This window comes from Uloborus diversus, unplaced genomic scaffold (assembly GCF_026930045.1).
Source record: "Uloborus diversus isolate 005 unplaced genomic scaffold, Udiv.v.3.1 scaffold_992, whole genome shotgun sequence".
NCBI lineage: Eukaryota > Metazoa > Arthropoda > Arachnida > Araneae > Uloboridae > Uloborus > Uloborus diversus.
Window position 1 is genome coordinate 43,642 of NW_026559223.1, and position 23,520 is coordinate 67,161.

At 34.9% G+C, this 23,520-nt stretch overlaps 1 long non-coding RNA gene across 1 annotated transcript; it reads right to left on the reverse strand.

Moving 5' to 3' along the window:
* Positions 1-10,964: 10,964 nt before the first annotated feature.
* LOC129234091 (uncharacterized) lies at positions 10,965-14,296 on the reverse strand. Its single transcript, XR_008581524.1, has 3 exons — positions 14,259-14,296; positions 11,489-11,681; positions 10,965-11,053 (listed from the first exon to the last, which is right to left on the reverse strand). It is a non-coding gene; the product is annotated as an uncharacterized LOC129234091 (long non-coding RNA).
* Between the last annotated feature and the right edge of the window lie 9,224 nt (positions 14,297-23,520).

The following is a 23,520-nucleotide window of genomic DNA, read 5'->3' on the forward strand; positions in this document are numbered from 1 at the left end:
TATTTGCGTGGTTTTACTCCAAAATATTTCGGCAGTCATATTTTCTTCTGCGGCAATTGGTCCACACAACTTCTCAGATTTTGGTTAGCAGTTATTGATGAATCTCATTATCCATGCGGTAATACGATACACTTTCTTCAAAGTGCCGAATTCATCTAAATCAAATAGTGAACTATCAGATTGCTTGGGTTCACTATTAGCGGAAATTTGTAGGACGTTTCGCGATTTTCTGCTTTCAATGGACATTTCTCCCTCCTTGAACTTTGCTATTTTCTTTGGCCATAATTCTTCGGATTCGGTAAGCCAACTAGGTCCATTTCGCCACAGTGGACTAGGAGCCATTGTTTCAGCTTGTTCTCCTCTTGTTAACATATCTGCTGGATTATTTCTTGAATCGCAGTAGAAAAACTGATTTGGACTGCAAATTGCCTGAATTTCTGCTACGCGATTGCTAACAAAGGGCTTCCACTCATTTGGAGATCTTCTTAGCCAGTGTAGTACAATTGTTGAATCGCTCCAACAATACAGATTTTCGGTTAAGTTCGGAAAAATGCCTTTTAAATATTTCGCTAATCGAGCACCTATAAGAGCTCCCATTAGCTCACATCTTGGCAAAGATAAAGTTTTCAAAGGTGCAACTCTACCCTTGGCCATTATGAAGGAAGTTTTAATCTCCCCGTAACTATTAGAGTATCTAAAATAAGCAACCGCTCCAAACGCTCTAGGAGAGGCGTCGCAAAAAATGTGAATGCTCAGTTCCGTGTAATCAGCCTCACTGAAGAATTTCCTTGGGAAAGTCAGATTTTTTAAGAACTCAAGTTCTGAGCACCAATTATTCCACCTTCGTTTTAAAGCACTAGGAAGACTTTCATCCCAGTTTAGACCTAACAGCCAAAGATCTTGTAACAATATTTTCATCCGCACAGTAAAAGGTTGAAGAAATCCCACTGGATCGAATATTTTAGCTACAGTTCTTAAAACTGTCCTTTTTGTGTCGTTTAGTTTGCTTTTCACAGATTCAATTACAGCAGTTAGCTCTAAATTGATAGAATCATTAATGAGATTCCAATTCATGCCTAAAATTTTTGATTTTTTACTCAAATTTTCGTCCTGTTTAATATTATCCTTGAGCCACAAAGCATTAAGTTCATTTGAATTCGATTTCAATTTTCTCAAATTCATTATCGCGTCACGGAAAATATTTACTGCATCTACAGACAATTTGTATGCATCTTCCACCGTTTTAGCACCATAAAACAAATCATCTACATAAATTGATGAATTACGCATTTCAAATACATCAGGGTTTTTAATTTTATATTTTTTAATATGATATTTAATAGTAGCGGCTAGTATAAATGGGCTAATACTGGTACCGAACGGCGTGCGGCACATACGCAAAATTTTGAACTGTTCGTTTGATTCCCCAAACCAGAGAAATCTCAAAAAATCCCGATCTTGTTTAGCTATCCCAATCATCAAAAACGCCTTTTCTAGGTCTCCACTAAATACTATTTCATGCTCCCGAAACCTAAGAATAATATCAAGAATGGACGGATTCAAGTTAGGACCAATTTCTAAACATTCATTTAAGGATTTACAATTTTCAGATTTAGAAGATGCATCAAATACGATACGAACATTCGTCGTTTCGCTATTACGAAGGGGCATATAATAATCTTTATCTTTGATTTCATTAGCGCATTTCTCAACTATATTTTCGTTTAACTGCTGTTCTATTATTTCCTTATACTTCGCTAATATTTCTGGAGTTTTATCCAGTTTTTGTTTTAAAGTTTCAAAACGTCTTTTAGTTACCTCAAAATTGTTTTCGAGACCGTCAGTTGTGGTTTTCCAAAGTAATTTACATTCGTATCTCTCGTCTACAAATCGCAAATCTGTTTCGAAGTGATGAATTAAATCTTCATCTTTTTTGGAATATTTACTAGATTCTTCAATTAACCCCATAGAATCCAATTCCCAAAGTATTCTTAAATCATTTAAAACAATTGCATTTCCTACCGATACATTTGAATGCTTCGAAAAGTTGGCTTGCCTAAACGTATTTCTGTCTAAACCCACTAAAAACCACCCAAATATAGAGTTAACGGCCTGAAGATCTCTATTTATGCTTTTTCTCGCTGTCAATACCACATCCCAAAATTTGTCGGCCCCAATTAATACCCCCAAATGTCGTAAATCGGAGACATTATCTACAATATCGGCCGGCTTTAGTCCCAAGCACTGCATTTTTTTGAGTGAGCGTAAACTTGGACCCTTCACAGGACATGAGAAAATTGTGTCGGTTACCAAACATTCTAATCTTATTTTGTTTTTCAACTCCATGTCGCAAAGTTCAATTACTACCACAGGATAATTTTTAACAATGGGTTTTTCCGCTCCGAATGCGAAAACTGATAGTTTCTCAGTGCGTATGGGTTTTAAATTCAAAGATTTAACCAAAGTGTCTTTTATGAAAGAACGTTCACTACCTTGGTCCAAAATTGCACGCGTAGTTTTCGAGTCTGATTCTGTACAAATTACTACAGTACACGTTTGTAGCAATACATTTTTCGCGCTCAAAGCATTACTAGAGTTCTGAGAAACAAAAGCGTTTGCATTTACGTTAGGAACTACAGATTCATTATTTGAATTAGAAGCGACTAAAGTATTTTCCGAAGTTTTAAGTTGCTCTAAAGATTTACTTGAGTTAGAACGTTCGTCACTGTTTCTGAAACAAATCGATTCATGATGATTTTTCCCATTACATTTGAAACAAACACTTTTATCATTACAAACCCTACTCAAATGAAATTTCTTAAAACATTTAAAACATCTGTTATTCGTTTTAAGCTGTTTTATTTTTTCCGTTGCACGAATGTTACACTTGTAGGAACTATGCGCATTTTGGCAGAAGATGCATACTTGATTTACGGAAGTATTCAATGCACTGGCTGTAGCAATATCTCTATCGTACCTTTTACTAACATTCTTTTGATTACTATAACCTTTAGAAATTGTCGAAGCTTTATTTTCATTACATGCTGCTAAAGTAATTTCCCGACATTCCACTTCTTTCTTTAAAAATGAAATTAATTCAGAAATTTCAATATCACCGTCCTCTCTCTGCTTATTAAATTGCAGTATTAAATCATGAGGTAGCTTTTTTTTGCAAAATAGGCATTAATAAGAGTCCGAAGGACTTAGATTCTACATTCATTGCCTCTAAATTTCTAAAAGCGATTTCAATTTCGTCATGAATTCTCCGTAGCGCTTGAACATTGGAAGAGCTCTTAACCTCTTCTAAGTTAATTATTTTGTTCATAAAAGAGTTAATTATGATATCTCTTTTGCCAAATCTATTTTTTAGCATTTCTTTACAATTATCATAGTTTTCGCTTGAAAGATCGAATCCAGACACAACATTAGCTGCCTGACCGATTAAAAGGGCTTTTAAATACGCGAATTTTTCGACTTCTGAAATTGTTTCATTTTTGTCTATTGTGCTTTCAAAGCTGTTCCAAAAACTTTGCCAATGCTTTGGATCTCCTGAGAACTTTTCTATAACTAGCTTAGGTAATTTAACTGACCCTTGTCTAGAGTTTTCATTAATTCTAGCATTTGTACTTTGGTTGCTTGAAGAACTTAAATTTCGACTGCCTTTATTTTTATCTTCTAAATAACGCAATATTCTTTTAGAAAACTTTAGGCATTTAGCTTCGTATTCATCATTTAAAGTTACTTCTTTCTCTATTTGTTCGAGTTCAATAAATTCTAACATTTCACTATCAAGCGCTGTCAATCCGTTAGACCTTGCAATTAAAAGTTCATAATCGTCGCGTAATTCTGCTTCATCAATTTCACCTACATGTTTTAACTTTTTCTAAATTTGATTGACTAATTGAGTAGTTAACCTTCGCAAAACAGTTCTCTTTGCTGTAAGTTTTTGAAACTTATCGCTTTCCAATTCTTGGATTGAAGTCATTTTTTTAAACTTATTTTCGTACAATTGAAACTTGAGATAAACTGAATAATGAAGTTTATGAGCCTACCTTAGTTTCTGTAGAAGCTTTAATTCACTGTACATTCTCTTTTACTCAAATTCATAGCAGCTCCATTCGTGGCCGTAATGCACCATATAAAATATGATTATGTAGCTTTATCGGTGGTTCCAAAAATCAACACTAATTTAAAAACTAACTTTTATTTAAAACTTAAAAGAGAATGAAGATAACGAGGCAGTGCTCGTTCTTGCCAGTATTATGAGGGCTGGCGGCTCCCTTCAACTAATGTAACATAACATCACACAACATAAGCATAACGAAACATAAGCCAAAAGATACAAGACAACTTGCTTAAATAGGTGAGGAACACGCCCTCTTACGGCAAATCGCAACAAAGTGCTACTGCCTCAACATGTGAAGAACCGCATCGAAAACGCCTTTTATCCTCAGATGCAAGTACATATTCAATTGATTTCTTCGAGTGGGAAATTACCTCAATTGTCGAGAAAACGGCGTATGCTTTCAGGTGCTAGCTTGGAACATTCCCCGACCGTGTCATCGTCAAGCGATATCTGTCCAACAACGAGTTCAATAGAGGAACCCCGCAGTGAAATCCTCCCGTTTTCACACCCCTGTGAAGAATTTACAAAAGAAGACTGGCTGGATAGATTTTTGCAAAACGCGTTCAATCGTTTTGAGGAACGAAACATAGAAATTGCTACACTAACAGATAATGTAAACATAAATGTATGTTTACGAAAAAACGGGAAAGTTATAATCGAACTTGAAAATGTTGTTTCAGGTATGAAAATTAATTTTCAACCATTGAGTTGGCTTTACTTTCAAGAGAAAATTTGGAAATATAATTCAAAATATTCCAGCAGTAATTTTGTTGCGGGAAGTGATGTGCTAGTAGTATGCCGAGATGGCGTATGTGAATTGTATCAACTTGAAGAAAGCTCTGACGGATTAACAATGAAAAAGGATTGTGACGTCCTCAGTGAATTGTGTATAAAAAAAAATGAAAGAAGATTGTGAGAATTTAAAGGAGAAAATCTTAGCAGCTGGATTTGAACATTTTCGAGAAATGTTATCATGCGAAGAGATGGGACTTACGCAAAATTACAATGATGAGTTGGAGTCATCTGAAATAATTCGCGAGTGCTTTATTTCTGAAATGTGCCAATGCATCAACCTTCTCTTCATTTGCGAGGGGTGTAAAGTGAATCATCCCTCACAGAGACGACATGACTGCTTATCTTACACTTCAAGAGAAAAATTGAACACTCTTAATATTGACAGTTGCATTGACTTTTTAAGACTTGTAAATGAACTGTCATCAAAAGTGAAAATATGTGATTATGAAATTAGAAACATAGCAACAATCGGATATTTGAAAGCACGAATAAATGAATTGTAAGTACTTTTTTTTTATAAATGTTAAAATAAATGTATTTAATCAGTATAATTTTTTTCAAGTTGTTATTTTAGACACAATTTCAATCATGTGAATTAATTTGATGTTGAAGCACTTATTTGAAAATAATTATTTTATTAGTATATATTGATTCATTTGACACATAATTTTCTCTTCCTTTTCGGAAGATTGAAAATTTGATGGAATAAACAAATTTTCTTTATTGTGGTAGGTAAAGAGAAAAGAAGAAGATATAAGTAAGTATATGTTAAGAAGATAATTTCTTCGAAATTTTCCAAGTTACAAAAATTACTTTGGTGCATGAAAAAAAAATGATGAAAACATGAACATGCGATTGATTTCTTTATTTCAGCAGGCTAAAAATAATAATAATAATAATAAATTAATTTGAATTTTGACATCTTGAATTCAAATTATGTTTTTCGTAATCACGAGTGTGTGTATGTAGGCGTGTGTGTTTGTGTGCGGGCGGTATGTGTGTTTGTGTATAGGGGTATGTGTGTTTGTGTGCTGGCATAAGTGTGTGGGTAGTTGTGTGTATGAATGTGTGTGGGGGGGGGGGGTATGTGTATGTGTGTGTAGGCATATGTGTTTGAGTCTGTGTGCAGGCATGAATGTGTGGGTACTTGTGTGTATGTGTTTGTGTATGTGTGTGTAGGTGTATGTGTGTTTGTGTGTGTAGTTGTGTATGTATGCGCGTGTGTGTAGGACATGGATGCAACCTGTAGACGGCTTTCGCTATAGGAGCAGCATCTGGAGGACCCGTTCGATGGTGACGGTGCGGAGGGTGGCGGTGGGAAAATAAAAAGATAGGACATCAAAACTGTCAAATGAAAGCAATAAGCAATCGTGATTGCTCAAAAACATGAGCATGAGATTGATTTGTTTATTTCAGCAGGAAAAAAAATAATAATCAAAAAACATGAGCATGAGATTGATTTTTTTATTTCAGCAGGAAAAAAAATAATCAAAAAACATGAGCATGAGATTGATTTCTTTATTTCAGCAGGAAGAAAAATAATAATCAAAACATGAACACGTGATTGATTTCCTTATTTCAGAAGGAAAAAAAAAACCAAGTTTGAGATGGTGATAAACACTTATAGTGAAGTGCCTGAGATAATATTTATTCGAATCATATGCGAAACAGATTTATACTATGTAGTGCTAAGAGTATATTCTATTTCTGCTATCGTCTCGAAAGGGAGAAACATTCAAAGTTTATTTTCAGAATTGGGGAATTGCGTAAAGTTGCATTTCATTTCAGTACACTTTAAAGGATTGTAGAAGTGACACTTCTAGGGTCCTTCTTTGATTTTTAATGTCACATTTTGTTTCAGGAAATTTTAGGCAAATTTGTTGACAAACTGCATTGGTACGCAAATTGCATCGGCAGATTATTGAAAAATAGTTGATGGGGTGTATCGATTTAATACACCGGGCTGGTTGGTGGGACCATCAACTTAAAAAAAAAATTTATTTTTGCAAAAAATACTATTGTAACCTTTCATGGAAAAACGCGGTCGTGCGAAAGCTTATTTTTTGTGAGAACCTTCGTATAAGGTTACAAAGTAAAAACGGCAAAGTCCAATAAACGCAGGCGCTCGAAAACCTTCGTATAAGGTTAGAAGAAAAAACGACAAAGTCCAAAATATTCTAAGTACAAAAAAAAAAAAAAAGTGCGAAAATAATTAAAACCGAAACTAAACCCTCTTAACCTTTCACGATGCGAAAACGCGGACGAGCGAAAACCCCGTCATCTTCTACGAAGAGTTGGGAGGCGGTGGGATGACGCAGGAGGCGGATCGGGACGGCGCAACCAGGGGTGGGGAGGGACGGCGCAACCAGGGGTGGGAGGCGCAACCCGGAGGTCACAGGCGCAACCCGAAGGTCGCAGGCGGTGTTACCACCGCACACCGCCTGCTGTCGGTAAACTCTCCTTTCTCCCCTACTAACGTGGCTTATAAAATGAACGTAATTTTACGTATATATACGTAGATTAATTATCCAAAACACCTCGCCTATAACTGGAACAGTTTCTTACATGAACACTTACCCTTTGACAGCACACCTATCATGTCGCCAAACAGCAAAAACGACGCACACATAAGTATAAATACATTACTTCAATCAAATAATTGCAATTAAAATACACATATGCAAATTCATAAATGTAGCTAATGTAATCGTAAAAGCATCCCTTTTTTCTGTGGGAAAATGTCTAGTTTTAAGCAGACTAAGCTCCACATGCTGTAATTTCTTTAAAAAATCTAAAAATTGAAACCGGAAATTTTTTAAAGATATTTTAAAGATTTTCGGCTTACAATGCAGCACCCTTTCAAGCAAAAGTCATCCAAGAAAAGCTAATCGTTTTTAATAATCTAATATAGTGAACGTTTAATTACTACGGAAATATTTCACAATATAGAGTTGGAGGACATCGCTTAGGATTATATTTTACTTTCCTAATATAATTTTAAAGCATTAATGCTAGCGAGCCTTGTAGCGTCTTTATCTGCAAATTTGTCGTAGGTAATGATACACCAGTGAGAAAAAAACTAGGGAGTGACTATATTTCAATCATTTTTTTGAAATTGTAAATAAATGAAACTTGACAATGTATGATAAAACCTTTTTTTCGCAAAATTTTGAAAATTACTTTTAACTTTAGGGTGAAATTTGAAAATTAAAGGAGATGGGGGGGGGGGGGGGGTATATAACAATTTCTTTATGAGAGAAGAAGGCGTAGTTATCTAAAGCTTGAAACTCGCTGAATTAAACACTTTATCACAAATAATAACTAAACTGATCAGAAGTATCATGGCATCATGTCATAACTCTTTCAGTATCGACTCTTTGTAGCATAAATATAAATAGCCTTTCGAGTTTTGTTGAATTTTCAAATTAATAACAAACATATGCAACTGAATAAAGTACACTTTAACGTTATAAAATTGTTGTTTGTTCAAACTTACTTACCATCTACCTTCTTCATAATTTCTTCAGAAAACAAGCAAATAATTAAAGTAAATTACGTAAAATTATATCATTATCTTATAAAATGCTATCATTCACTTTCTAATTTTAAGTAAGATTCTGACACAGATTACATTTTATTCATTACATTACTCATTTTTTCGAAGTTAAATCTGATCTCATCAAAAACAACCCTGTTGTAAAAATTTCCCCGCCAAGAAAACCTTTAACTTTTCCGCACAAAATTCACTTTTCAAAGTGAAGTGGTTGCTTGGTAAGCAAAAAGCTTCCCTCCAAACAAGATAAACAATTTAAAAGATCTATCCATATTTCTGAGGAGTTGAAGGTGGGAGGAGGTTTTAATGGAAGTAGCTGTGATGAAAAAGGAGAAGAGGGAGGATGATAGTTTGGCAGATACTTGACGGGCAAACTAGATATCATAACTTTTTATGGCTGAGGGTTTTTGGGTTTAGGATGCAGGTTATTTTTGTACGGAAAAGTTAAAGATTTTCTTGGCGGGGAAATTTTTACAACAGGGTTGCTTTTGATGAGATATCACATCTTTTTGCATTGATATTATTACCTTGTCTGTATTTATAGAAATCACAACTTCAAGTCAGAAAATTTTCAATTGAAACAACGCTGTTTTGTGTTTTTAAGGAACAATAATGGCTAGCCTAATTTTACATCAAGTTATTTTCTGACTATTAAGATTCTATGTTCATTTTGCGAGAATTATGCGGTTTAAATTTTATTACAATTCTTGTATCCTCTCTGTTGCCAAGAAAACTTCTTGGACAATAAAATACTATATTTTAAATTATATTGTTTTTGAGTATTTTAAATAAATTCTATTACAGTTTCTTTATTTGACAGATTATTCAACATTTTCATGAAGGTTTCTTTAAATGTTTTACAGCTTGACGGCTATTTTAATCTAGCTTTTCACATTTTGTCATTAAATTTTTTCTTAAATCGTGGATTATTTTACGTTTTATGGGATAATTTTAATTGTTTGGTGATTTATCTTTTTCTTGATAGAAGTCTTTGTCTTGTTTAATACCTAGTTTTGTTTAGAAGTTCATTTAAAAAATGAAATAACGCATGTTATCACCAAGCAAAAAAAAAAAAAAAAAAAGCTAAGCCATTAAATATTTAAATTTGAATGTGTCAGAAGATCTATACAACTTTACTCGATGTCAAATAGCGGATATCCCAAATCTGCCATAGCGAATGCGCATTGTTGCGCGTGGACTAAGCTCATTAAAAGTCTTGCTTAAATTAATTGCAAAATTTTTTTCAGCTAACAAATTACTGCAAAGCACGGATATCGACACAAGTATTTCATATATTTTCAATTCATTAAGTGTTGTTTGTGAAAAATCCATTAATTTAGAAAATAAGCACACCGATAAAAAAAGTAGCTACTTTTCGCTTTCAATTAAAAAGTTATATGTGCCGTATTCATATGCGTACAGTTTCATATAATTTGTCACGTAAAATATCGTAATGGCTTAACCCCAGTGTCGCGCCGACATTTAAAATTTCTTCCCTCCATAAATATATCAAAACTGAAAAACAGGGGGAAGGAAATTTCGTATCGGCAAAACTTTGGGGGGAGGGGGGAGGACAACATTCTAATCTCATTCATTAATTTGTTTCTGTGCTTAAGTTGAAAACAGAAAGCCCAATGAGCTAAGTCTGCGCGCATGCGCAGTCGCAGTGGCAAATTTGTTTTATCCGCGATTTAACGTCTAGTTGCAACTGTTGGATCTGTTTTAGTCTTGATTGAATTTCATTTCCTAAGACAACTTTGGAATAACTGTTAGATCTGTTCTAACCTTGCAATTGCAGTCCGAGATAAACAAACCCTATGAGCTGAGAGTAAGTACATGATAATTTATGGAAAATTAGTGATTTTCAAACTTTAATTACTCCGGCCCATGATGTCCCTGGGGGTTGAAATTTTGTATATGTACTCAATGGCTCCCCCAAGAACATGTATACAAAAAATCATTACCGTAGCCCCCCGGGGGGGCTGTGATAGAACCCAGGGAAGGTACAATTTGGGGGATAAAAACGAGGTTGGAAGGGGAGGGGGGTCAAATGGCACAAAAGGCACATCAGTAGGGCACAAGGAATGTGTGCGAAATTTCAGCTTGATTCCTTTTTTCGTCTGGGCTGTAGCCCTGTCAAAGAAAGCGAAAACTTTTTTGAACAGCGATTTTATAACTTTAATACCTCCTCCCCCTGATGGTCCAGGGGATTGTATTCTGGTTTACGGCGTCAGGGGCCACTAGAGATTGAGTGTACCAAAAACCAACTCCGGGGGTCTTCATGAGGCTGAGATACAGAGGGGTGAAAAACCCAAAAAATCCCAACTTGATCTGTCGTGTAATCTTGTTCTTGGTCGCTTTTATTTTCTTTCGTCTTTGGCGGTGGATTTGCTTCTGCTGGCTGCTGACGTTTGGTTTCCTTGGCGGGGCGGGACGCTCCCGCGTCCCGTGATCTGACTGCTTCTCAGGTTCTTTTAGCGCATGCCAAAGCTGCCATGAAGCTTGATCAACCTTTGTCATCAATTGATAACAGTTAGCCTTTGATGTTTCAGCACTCCTCAACACTTTCATCTGAGCCACTGAAATACGTAAACATTTGCGAAACATGAGATATTTTTTGAATCAGTTGAGACCGGGTCTTGATAGACACAGTTGTTTATTTAATTTTTTAAATGAATTAACCGTCGATGATAAATGTTTTGCTGCACTTTGTAGGGTGCTCGTTAAATTACGTTTCCGTACCCAATAATTTCTGAATTGCCAGAGCAGAGTCACAAAGTGGGGTCTAATTATAGTTAAGTTGCCACATATGATTGAATGAACCAGCTTACAGCGCCACCTGATGGAAAAACTCGGAGTTAGCTTTCTTATTTCAGAAACGGTAACAGAAACGGGGCGAAAGTCAATTACAAAGTTGTCCAGCATCATCAAAATCGGAAAGAAAAGTCAGCTTCCGGACACTAATGCTAAAATATTTCTCTTTTAAGAACTACAAAAATGCATGCAGTACTTACCATTGATCTTTGTCGTAGAGGTTTCATTTTTATTTTCTTTTGTATCTTTTACGCTATACTTTTGTTTCCAACGACAGCAGTCTAAGCACATCATAATTTTCCTGGACACATGAATCATTTTACCTGATGAGGGCTTCTTAAGTTATGGTGACTTCAATAAATAAATCAACTTCTAATCGTTTTGATGAGAGTGCTAAAAATAGCAGAAATTCCACATTTGAAGATCGATTTTTGATTGTTTAATCAGTAAGCAAATACAAGGTACTACCGATAAAGTCATTTCCTTGAGCAAAAGAACTGTTCTACAAAAACTAATAATATTACACATTTGGGTGAATATACGCTATTTTAATTGGATCATGGAAATTCTTTAGGTAAGACAAATTATACAGGGTGTTTCAGTTTAACGCTTCAGAACTCCTAAGAGGGGTAGGGTGCATCCTGGCGACTCGAAATCATACAGCAATGCGGGGTCGGAAATGCTTTCCTAAGCGGTGATATACACAGAAGCATCATAAGAAAAAGAGACCGTAAGTGAAGATAGAAAGCAAATGGTACATGGGACCAAGTAAGAGCTCGAAGGTTTTTCAATCGGCTACAATGCAAACCTCACATCATCGGCGCAGTTAGCTCCGAACAGTCAGGAATTCTTCCGGCATATCTCAAATTTCTTGGATCAAGAAAACGATTTCGAATCGCATTACTATGTGATTTCTAGCAGTCAGGATGCACCCTACCCCTCTTAGGAGTTCTGAAACGTTTAACTGAAACATCCTGTATTATTGTTATCGTATGAAATCGTAAAGAACGTTGTATTTTATTTGGAACACACAGTCAATTCTCAATACTGTTTCATTTCAGCATAAATAACAGAAAATAGTTATAGATGTATACTCCCCTGGCTTGCCTTTTTTCTACTTTTTATACAAATACCTCTAACATTCGTTTTTAAATAACCTGGCATAATGTATTTTACCATAATCATACGCCTGAATAAACATCAAAACATATTTTATATTTATTTATATGCAAAAAAAGTGATATTTTACGTCACGGAAGAATAATGTTACCCTCACCTGGCGAAATTGAAAGATTGATATTCAACATTTAAACTGCTGAAGGATCTCCTTAACCGCGAATAATCCGCGTAACAGACTAAAGTTAAAAGCAAGTTAACTGTTTTGATCAAAATTAAAATATTGTCGCTTCAATTATCAATACGATAATTATATAATCGCGTTATAACTGCCACAAAGCGTGCTTGTGTCAGTCGTTGCAGTATTCCCCTGGTAAGTATATGCTTTTATATTTTACTATTACTATATGTAAGTTTTGTATTGTTTACTGTTTATTGTATGCAAACATCACGGATTACGTTTAAGGTCTACAAAAAAGAATGCGTGATATTGTTTTTACAGGTTATGTGTGATTTTGTCACTTTTTTGACGTCATTCCTCCGGCGTTTTATTATTTTTTTTCCGTCACTGGAAATATATATTCATCTCACGATTATAACGCTTCATTTTGTTTGTTCTTGTTACTCATTCAAACTCATATATCATGACGAACATTAAAAAGAAGCAAACAGGGCGAGATAGACTGGGAAAAAGGTGTCAAACAAAAAGATTACATTACCAAAGTATTAAAATTGATCCGGATAAAAACTGTAAATTATAAGAGAATTATTTGAAAAGCGGAACTAATAGTCAAAAAAGGAAAAGGGACAAAAAATAAGAGAATAATATTGATAACTCTGCTAATAGTGTCATTATCCTAACAACATTTTCACTAGAAAACTGAAAAAAATTCAAAAATCTTCTAGCCTTTATTTTTTAGCCATTGTTTTTCATAAAAGAAATTTAAAGCAATAAAATTCTTTAAAGCAATAAAAATAGGTAATTTATTGAGTAGTATTACAAACTCATTCATCATGAATTAAGTCTTTATCTTAGTCCATTATTGATGCATTGTGGCAAGAAATGTCCGCCGCAGTTCTCGCATATCACTGCGGAAAGTAAGTATACCCAGGCCAATGACAGCCTAAACAAAAACTAGAGCCCCGGCCTTTGGGAGGGCTCGGCTCTAAATCAGGTCAGATTTTATTTTAAAGTTTTTAGGGGGGGAGTAGAGGGACGGGGAACAAGTATAGCTTCAAAAGAGGGGGGGGGGGGGAGTTGCAATATTTTACAACATTTTACTGCTGTAAAATGAATTACATACTATTGTCAAGAAAGACTGTACAATAACCTCAACATTAGCTTGATAAAAGTTTTCTTTTCTTTCGAGTATACTTCTAAAAATCAAAAACTCTTGCAATAAAAAACTGCTCTTAAAATCAAATTATCACTGATTAATTCAAAATGTAATACTAAATAACTGGAATCAATAGAACATTGGAATTATTTCATCATCAATTTGATTTATTTGTTTCTTTTGGAAATGCTTCTCAAAATCAAAAATCATTTCATGGAATAAAACACTGCTCTTAAAATCAATTTATCTATGATTAATTCAAAATTTAATTCATAGTAACTGGAAACAACTGAGCACTGGACTTTTTTTAACATAAATTTCATAATTTTGTTTTCTTTAGGAAATGCTTCTCGAAATCAAAAACTATTTCATGCATAAAAAAAAGTCTCAAAATCTAATAATCACTGGTGAACTCAAAAATCAACTCCTGGTATCAATAACTGGTATCAATAAAAAGTAGTTGTGTTTCATTATGATAAACTTATTTTCTCCAAAGAAATCACAAAAAGTCTCGTACCTACTGTCTCTTCTTGCGTTATTCCATGATTCCACGCGCGAAAGAAAGCTGCGTAAATAAGATTGTTACGCTTGGATATGCAAAAATACAAATACCCTCATTGTCACAGGGAATCGCTGTATGTGTAAGTCACATGATTATCGAAGGAAAAAAAAGTTGTGCAATGTCAGAATATTTATTTTTAAAAAATTCTGACGAGGTAAGTGTTTCGGACATATTCTCTTTTGCAACGATCATCTAAAAAGGTCTTTCGCACTTTATAGAAATGATTTTGAATTTCTTTTATTTTTCTACTCGCCAGTTGAAGATACAATTTGTTAACTTCAGAAAAATCGTCTACTACTATTTTGTTTTCATAAGAATGAAAAATAAAAGTTTCTTTTTTTTTTAAAAAAATCTCCTCTAAAACTGATGAATATCTTAAAAGTTATGGCGCAAAAGCTCCTAAAGTTGGTCTCTCCGTGGTAAAATAAAGCGTTGAAAAAAATTTCGTTAGTTTAGTTTAGGAAAAGTACTTAATATGTATTGAATTTGAAAAATAAAACTGGTTTAAATAAAAGTAAAACTCAAAAAAAAAAAAAAAAAAAACACCCAGCATCACCCAGTATTTATTTGAATTTTGACGTCTTGAATTCAAATTATGTTTTTGCCCGGACCCTACTTATGAGTTTCTTGTTTTTACAAATGGAATGGAATAGAAATGACCAAGAAATTTGCACCCGTCATATCATGACTAGCGATTTTTTAGAATAGGTAATACAAGTTTAGTCATGGAAAAATAGTTGACGATTGGGATGCGGCAGTAAAGATAAAGATTTTATGGCCGATATCCACTAGTACACTTATATAGATTATTTACAGAGTACAACGTCATGCATTTTTATTTATTACCAATCTTAAATGGTGGTAATTAGTAATCTTGAAATTTTGTAATTAGATGAAGTTTGTTTTTTCTGTTCATCTATGCTGATGCTTTTTCCGAAAAAAACGTAACTTTACACCTCCTTCTCCCGTCTCTTTTTAAAAGTAAAATCTGCTTAAGTTAAGTTTGGAATGAACGCAAATGATTTGTAACCGTGGCGATGAAATATTTTCCTCTTAATAAATATTAAAACAATGAGCTAGCATATTCTCGTGTTTATGGCGATCTGAAAAATAAGAGCATCTTTAGTCAAGTGAGCTTAATAAGCAATTTATAATTGCCCAAAAATGACCTAGGAACTTTATTCTCAGACTTGAAATGCGGATAAATATCAAGAAAGTAAAGAATGTTATCCCCTAAAAGAAAATCTGACGACTAAAAGCATCGAAACTGTTATCGTGTCTAGCTCTGTAAAAAAAAATCATTCTTGAAAATTTAAAGTTAAAAAATATGTTTGAATCTGAATTTCATCTACTTTTAAAAATGACAATTTCTGCTATAAACACAAATTGCAGAACATTATAATTAAATATCTAGCTAAAGTACAAAACGGAAACTTATGGTAACAAAAAAAAAATGCTTTGATCTGACGGTGTATCATAGATTTCGAAATATACAACCGGCCTGAAAGTGAATTCCCAGCATTCCCTGCACTGTAAAAAATAAATAAATAAATAAATAAATAAATAAAAATGTAACCTCACTCCACGCAATCGGTAGCAGTCTAGGTGGCTCCACTGCTCTAGAGTAACTTAACTGACATAACTGATGTAAAGTTACACATCGCTTGTGGAAGGTCACACAATGATAATGTAATTATAGCGTAACGGTTCACTATTTTCTGTGTAAGGTTACATCACAGTTGTCTGCAAGCTTACACATAAAATGTTTGTAATGTTCTTCTTCAAGTGGCACTACAGCCCGTTATGGGCCTTGGACCTGATCCACAATTTTGCTCCAGACCACCCTCTGACCGACCTTCTCCCTCCATCTGCGGATCTTCATTGTTTCCAGGTTTGCAAGAACATCATCCAACCATCTCTTTATAGGTCGTCCTCTGGTCCTGTGTAGTTCCCAAAGGTTTCCATTTCAGGATCTTTTTCAGTCTAAAATTATTGTCTGTTCGCTCAATGTGACCAAGCCATGAAAGACGGTGGGCTTTTATAAAGCGAACTATATTTTTTCCTTTATGAATATTCTCAATTTCAATATTAGTTCTTACTCTCCACTGATCACCCATCTTCAAAAGACCAGTGATTCTACGTGTGACCTTTCACTCAAATATCAATAGGTCTTCATCGTTTTTATTCAGGGTCCAGGTTTCACTTCCATATGTCACAATCGGTCGGATGATTGCTTTATACAGTCTGTATTTTAATGATTTCGACAGCAATTTGTTTTTCAGAAGGTAGCTGTATAGAAAATATGTCCGGTGTCCTTTTATGATTCTAGCCTGTATTTCTTCGGTGTTACCTCCAGAGTCTGTGATAACGGAGCCTAGATAAGTGAAACTGTGCACCCTTTCGAAGTCATAATGATCAACAGAAAGTTTCTCTAACTGATCGTTTGCTCTTATGCCTGTTTGTAATGTTACACTTTCAAAAAGAGTAAGGTTTCACCGAACTTTCCTGGAAAGTTACTCATCTTTAAGTGTAAGTTCTCACCACTTTCTGTGTTTAATTACACCTTACATATGTCTGCAAGGTATAACGGTATTTCGGTGTAAGGTAACCCTGTTATTGTCTAAAAACTTTTATTATCATTTTCTAAGTAATTGCTCCACTTGTGTGTTAATTTTTACTATATACTTTGAGGATTGAAAATTAAAATTAAAAAAAAAGTAGTTTTCGTCCACACTAAAAAAATAAATAAATAAAATGGAATGAAATAAAACTGCAGTGCAAATGTATAGTTTGGGTATACTCTAGCACACTACAATTCCATAAATATTTTTAGTAACCGAAACTACTTCTTTTTTAGCATAGTTGCAATGTAAGATATGTAAGATGAAGCTGTATCAGTTACAAAACGAGCTGATGACTTCCTCACATGACTTTCATTTACACCAATTTAAAGTTATGTCCCCATTATTGGCAATTTTCATGTGATTCAATTGTTAACTCTCTAAATATCATCAACAATGGCCAAATTGAAACCAGATTTAAAAAAAAAAAAAAATAAAAAAAAAATAATCGCCAAATTTGTCGCCAAGTTTTCGACAAAACTTGGCGACCAAAATCTTGGCGATATATTGCCAAGTGTTTGCATAAATTATAACACCACTTGAGTTTACATCGAAATTAACAATGATTTCCCCCAAAAAAGGGGCAAAAGACCCTTTAGAAACACCCGAATGCAACCAAAAGGAGAGATGCACAACTTGACCCCATTAGGAGTCTACGTACCAAATTTCAACTTTCTAAGACATACCGTTCTTGAGTTATGCGACATACATACGCACATACGCCCATCCGCACATCCGCACATACGGACGTCACGAGAAAAGTCGTTGTAATTAACTCGGGGAACGTCAAAATGGATATTTCGGGTGTCTATACGTTCTTAGGTACTTATCCACGTGTGGTCGGGTTGAAAAAAAAAAAAAAAACTCAACGTTAATTCGGGGGTGAGCAAAATGGAAATTAATGCCTAATTTTGAGTAAAATTTTTTTCGCGAATACAATATTCCTTTTTTGTAAAAGGAAGTAAGAAGTCGCAGTTTCCTATAGATTATCAAGTAGTACAGTAAACTCTCGATTATCCGCGGGATAGGATCAGGGCCGGATTAAGCCAGCGCGGGGCCCGTAGCAAATGTTTCCAAGGGGCCCTCGTTTTTGCATGATATAGTAAATAGAGCTCTTTCTTCATGGAGATGGGAGGTGCACTTATAACACGCATGAATACATAAATGTGGATATAATTTTAGAGCTTTACGACGGTTAGGACCCTCTTATGTTGCCCCTCGTCTTCCCGTTACTACACGTTTTGAACTTTAAATTCCAAAAACGTAATGTTTGGACGATATAAAGGGAGGGGGGAGGGGGTCCGGGGGCTTACCCCCGGAAAATTTTCGATATTTCAGTACTAAAAACTCACTTCTAACGACTCCTGGTGATATTAGAAAGAGAAGATACGGAGGTCATCATTTGGAGAAACTGAAGTCAAAGAACGCGATTGCATCCTATCTTAGGTAAGATCAAAGGAAAACATTTGAGTTCATAGCGACTCTCTCCAGGCAGTTTTTTAAAATTGAAGCCTTAAATAAAACTGTAGATTATCTTTAATGATGTTGCAGAGAGAGGGAAGAGGGGTGTTCAAGGAGGTCCCATTGGGAAAATTTCGAGTTTATTACCTATTATTAATCTAAAAACACAATTTTAAGCAAAAACTCTCGTAATTATATACTCTGAAAGGGTAGTTTTTTTTTTTATCTTCTTTGGTGATTTTGGGGCGGAGTTCACGAAAACCATCCCCTGGAAATTTCTCGAAAGTGAAGTTGTGAAAACGTGATAGATTGAAGGCTATCGCGGTTTACGTTTCGGTATGGGATGGGGTTCAGGCACTCTCCAAGGCAACCCGGAAAATTTTCCAAGTTGAAATCTAAAAAGTACATTTTGGACCATCGTTAACAATGTCGGAGGGGGAGAGGTACACTCCCATAGAAAGTTTTCGAAATTATAGTCCAAAATACGCACTTGTAGGCCACCTTATTAGACGACGTAAGTCTAATCGGGATCGAGCTCGGGATTACACCCGTGGAAATTTTTCGAAACTGAAGTTCCAGAAAGCAGTTTTAGCGGGTTTTCGATTATGTCAAACTATTTTCTTCCTGAATTTTTCTGAATTTCAAGTTCGAATAAAAAAGTTTTTGGCTACCTTTGGTGATGCAAAAGAAATGGGTTAGGTTCGGGGCATGAGCGGCAGCTTTTTAGTTCCCTCCCACTCAAAGGAAAAAATTAAAAACTATATTTAAAGTCTCTCTTTTACACATAATTATTTTAGTTCATTAAAAATTAAAAAATAATATTCTCTTAACAATTTCACTCAACATAAGTGTAAGTCTCAGAATCTTCTTCTTCTCTTCTATCATGACCTCTTAATTTTGCTCATTGTTGTTTACAGTGCCGGATCTACGGGCTCGTGTCGCGGGCGGGGGAGGGGGGATTTTGAGGGTGACAAATTGACATGAAGTTAAAGTAACCAAAGAGGATTTAAAGGATGACTAATAATTACCTTTTCAGGACTCCAATTTCGAAAGCTTTAAGAAGAAAGCCACTTTCAAACAATTTCTGGGTGGTAACCCTTTCCCATCTCTTGTCTAACATCGCCAAAGAGAGCTTTGAAGTGTGGTTTTAGGATTTGTGCTTTAAGAGTTGCTTACAAAATTGTTAAATTTTTCGACCCCAAATTCCGAAAAATTCCGGAGAAAGCCCTTGAACCATCTGGATTTCAAAATTTTCAAAAAAATTCCAAAGGAGAATATCCACCTACTTGCCTAGCTTCTCAACATTCGGGGGGAAAGGCTCCAAACCACCACTCTTTACCTAAAGCTAAAGATAGCCTGCGTCTTGAAATAATTCAGTTTCTAACATTTTACGAAGCAAACCCGTATCCCCCCCCCCTGATAACGTTTCCAGTGATAATCTAAAACCGCGTCAGAATTGTTTCTGGGGGAGTTCCCTTTCTCTAATCTTCCCACATAGCTTGAAATTTTGTTTTCAGCTATACCATGGGACGATCCCTCAAACCCTTTCCTTCCAAAGATAGCCTGAAATTGACTTCATTTTTGAACACAATTTCAGGAAAGAACCCCTTTCCCTATCCTCTATTGTTATAAAACAACCTAAATTTTATTTTTTTTTTTTTTGGCTTGAATAGCTGAAAGTTTTAGGACCCTAACTCCCTTAAATTTCTTAAGTTACCTTAAAATTGACTTCATTTTGAAAAAAAGAAAAAGAAGACCCAATAGATCTAGAGAAAACCCAATTCTCCGTTCTCTAAACATTGCCAAAATTGTAATTTTTAGGTTAGTTTTGAAACTTTTCTGACCCAACGGAGCCTTTTCTCCGTCCACAAAGAAAGATTAACTAAAATTGCGTTTTTAAGACTTCAATTGAGAGAAATTTCTGGAAAGCAATCCAAAGAAAAAAATAAGATTTTTAATTTCCCTGAGTATTTAGAAAAGCTAGATCTAAATAAAAAGAGAAAGATAGAGATGAATTTAAACGATTAAAGTGCGGAAAGTAGTTTTCTGGAATTTTTCTCATGGCGCGGGGCCCCCAGAAGAGCGGGGCCCGTAGCATTTGCTACTTCTGCTCTATGGCTAATCCGGCCCTGGATAGGATGGCACAGTAACCACGGATTATCGGATTTCACGGATAATCTGCAAAATAGGTTAAAAATATGCTAGTGTATGCGAAAACTTAAAAAAAATAATAAAACTTGCATACGTTTGCTAAGAACGAAAAAAGGGTTTGTAAAAAATGTATGTAAAAGCTAAAAAGAGATCGCTCATTATTGGAAACACATTCCACACAAACGAAAGGAAATCGTGCAAACAAATTAACTGCAACAGATCAAGCTATGTTTCAGCAGAAACGAAATTCTATCCGAACAAAACTGGTCCAGTTACTCGTTTAAGCGCGAAAGTAGTGTACATAGAACAATTTAGGTTTCAACTAGAAATGTAGATCTAAAGCAGTAAGTATTGCAGACATAAAAACCATTTTTAGCGCAGATTTAAGAGTTAAATTTCAACTAGTCAGATTTCGATGATCTTGGAAGGTTTGATGTCATAGGAAGGGGGGAAAGGGGAGAAATAAATAGAAATATTTTTAAATGGATTTTGATCACGCTAAGTTAAAACTGATGTGTTTATTTACATTCAGATACTATTCAGCATTTTTTTTTTTTTTTTTTTTTTGCAAGTCCGCAGATAAGCCGCTCGCAAAGGGTACTTTTCTGCAGTCTTACTTAATGTACAGGAATAATTTTTGTGAGGGGAGGGGGGGGGGGAGGAGGGTAACTCTGAACATTTTGAGCAACCTTTACGAAGATTTTATAGTGGTTATTATCCTCAAGATGTATTTCCAACATCACTTTCAAACTAAGTAGATTTTATAAAATTTTCAAAGTACGAAACACATTAAAATAATTTGTCAAAATAAATGTTGTTTGCAGAAATGATTTTTAACAAACCTAGCAGCAATTAATAATGTTCCTTCTGGTATCACAACATTAGTATTTCAATTAAAACTTCTTTATACTATTTAATAAACCGTTGAAGCGACAGACTTTTAAAATGTGCTATTATTGCTGACAAAAACACTACAATAAATTGTAAAAGAAGAATTGCAATTATTCACATTTGATATAACAGCACGACAAAAATTAGTCTAAAGTGAGAGAGAAATTGTAAAATAAATACAATACACTTCAAAACAGTTGTTACACATTAAGATAAATACTTTTAAGAAAAATGATGCACTTATAAAAACATTAGAAGTTTCACAAATATGTATCTAAATAATTTCACAGTAAATTTGTTATCTTTCATTTTTGTTTGAAACACATTTTTCCACCGCTTCCGAGAAATACTCGAAACACCGAAAAATTGCCCCCCCCCCCCCCGTCCCCCCAACTTTAACTTACCTTACAGGACCGGGAACCTTCAGCATCTGTACTAACCACTCTTAACAAATTTCTGGAGTCAAAAATTCGTCGCATATTTCCTGTAAGCGACAATGCATTCATTGGACTATAAAGGCTTTCATTACAGGCAGCTGGTAAAATACTTATCAAAGTAAAAGGTGGCGGTTTTCCTCAAATTTGTTTCGTCTAGATAAATAAAAGATGAGAGTCATTATTGAAAACCAATGTTCACACTTTTGATAGTTTTGTTATTTACACTTAAATTAAGAAAATGTGTAAATCCGTCGAAATTTTCACGAACGCATTACTTTTTTTCTTCGGGTTAGAAAAAGAGTAAGGAAAACTGTAGCTCTAAAGTAAATGATACTTCAAAACACTACAGATCTGACAACAATTCAAAGCGTATCTGACATATATCAGGATGAATATTTTCACTTATTCTTGTTTGACGAAAGTCAAAATTTTGATGCAATCAGTATCTTTTTTGAAAATAGTCACGGAACCTCCAGCAGACCACCCCCGAGGCTTTCATGGATCACCTTTGGTCCGCAAAACCACCGGTTGGTAACTACTGATATAGCGCATTCAGATCCTCTATGCGTTTTGGTGATTTTTAGAGGCTTTTATGGATACAAAACGCAATGGGATTACTAGTATTTGGGAGCATAAATGCACAAAAAATGTCTCAAACCTTGAATTTAAACATGGCCCCCGCTTAATTCTAAAAGTCGTGACTATCGCTGAAACTCATGGCAAAAAAGAGAGCGCTACAGTGAACACCCTCTTTCGATTACGTTGCCATTGATTGGTGGATTCAAGGTTTCCGTTCAGCTCCTCTTCCGGTCAAAATGGGCGCCGTCCAATCAAAAATAAACAAACTTTGAAACGTTGACATTGATTGGTAGGTGCATGAGCTGCATCGGTTTAACACAGAAAAGTCATTAATTGGCAAGGCCCGTTAAGCCTTAGCGTCATCTAGTGGGATCATAATTTAATTCATTAAAGATTCATTTAATTCATCAAGCGCACTTCTTTTAGAAGAGAGTTTCCCTTCGAGCGAGAAAACCAATATTGTTTCAGCGAAAGCAAATATTAGTTTTAAATCTGGAAAAAACTTATATAGATAATTATAAACGATACTGAGCTGTAAAATTAGGCTTCACTCCCGCATAGACTGCTTCGTGCTTGTTAACGAAGTTTTTTCCCCCTAACAAATTCATATTCAACTGCAAGCAACATCTAGAAAACTCTTCATTATAATAACGGTGGCAACCCTAAAAATCTATCTCTATTAGAATAAATTCAGTTGTTCTAAAAAATTCCAGTTTGAGTAAGGACAACAGTTTTGTACAATCAGCAGTAAACTAAGGATAAAATCACTTCATGAATGACTACAGTGCCATTTGAATAGGGAAAAAGGGACCAAAACAATCTTTAGTAAATTAAAGACAACAGTTTCTGAAACCAGTGCTAGAGTACAAGTACTAGTTCTTAAAAATGTCCATTTCGTACCAAAAAAACCCTATTCGAAGACACGTAAAAATTTATAGGAAGAGTGTCTAAAAACTAGAACAGAAATAACAGCTCTCTCCGAAAATCTCAACTTGTAAAAAAATCTTGTAAAAAAATCCAATCAGATAAAGGGGTGCTAACTTTGAAATCTGAAATTTCTAAGTGAAGATTATTATC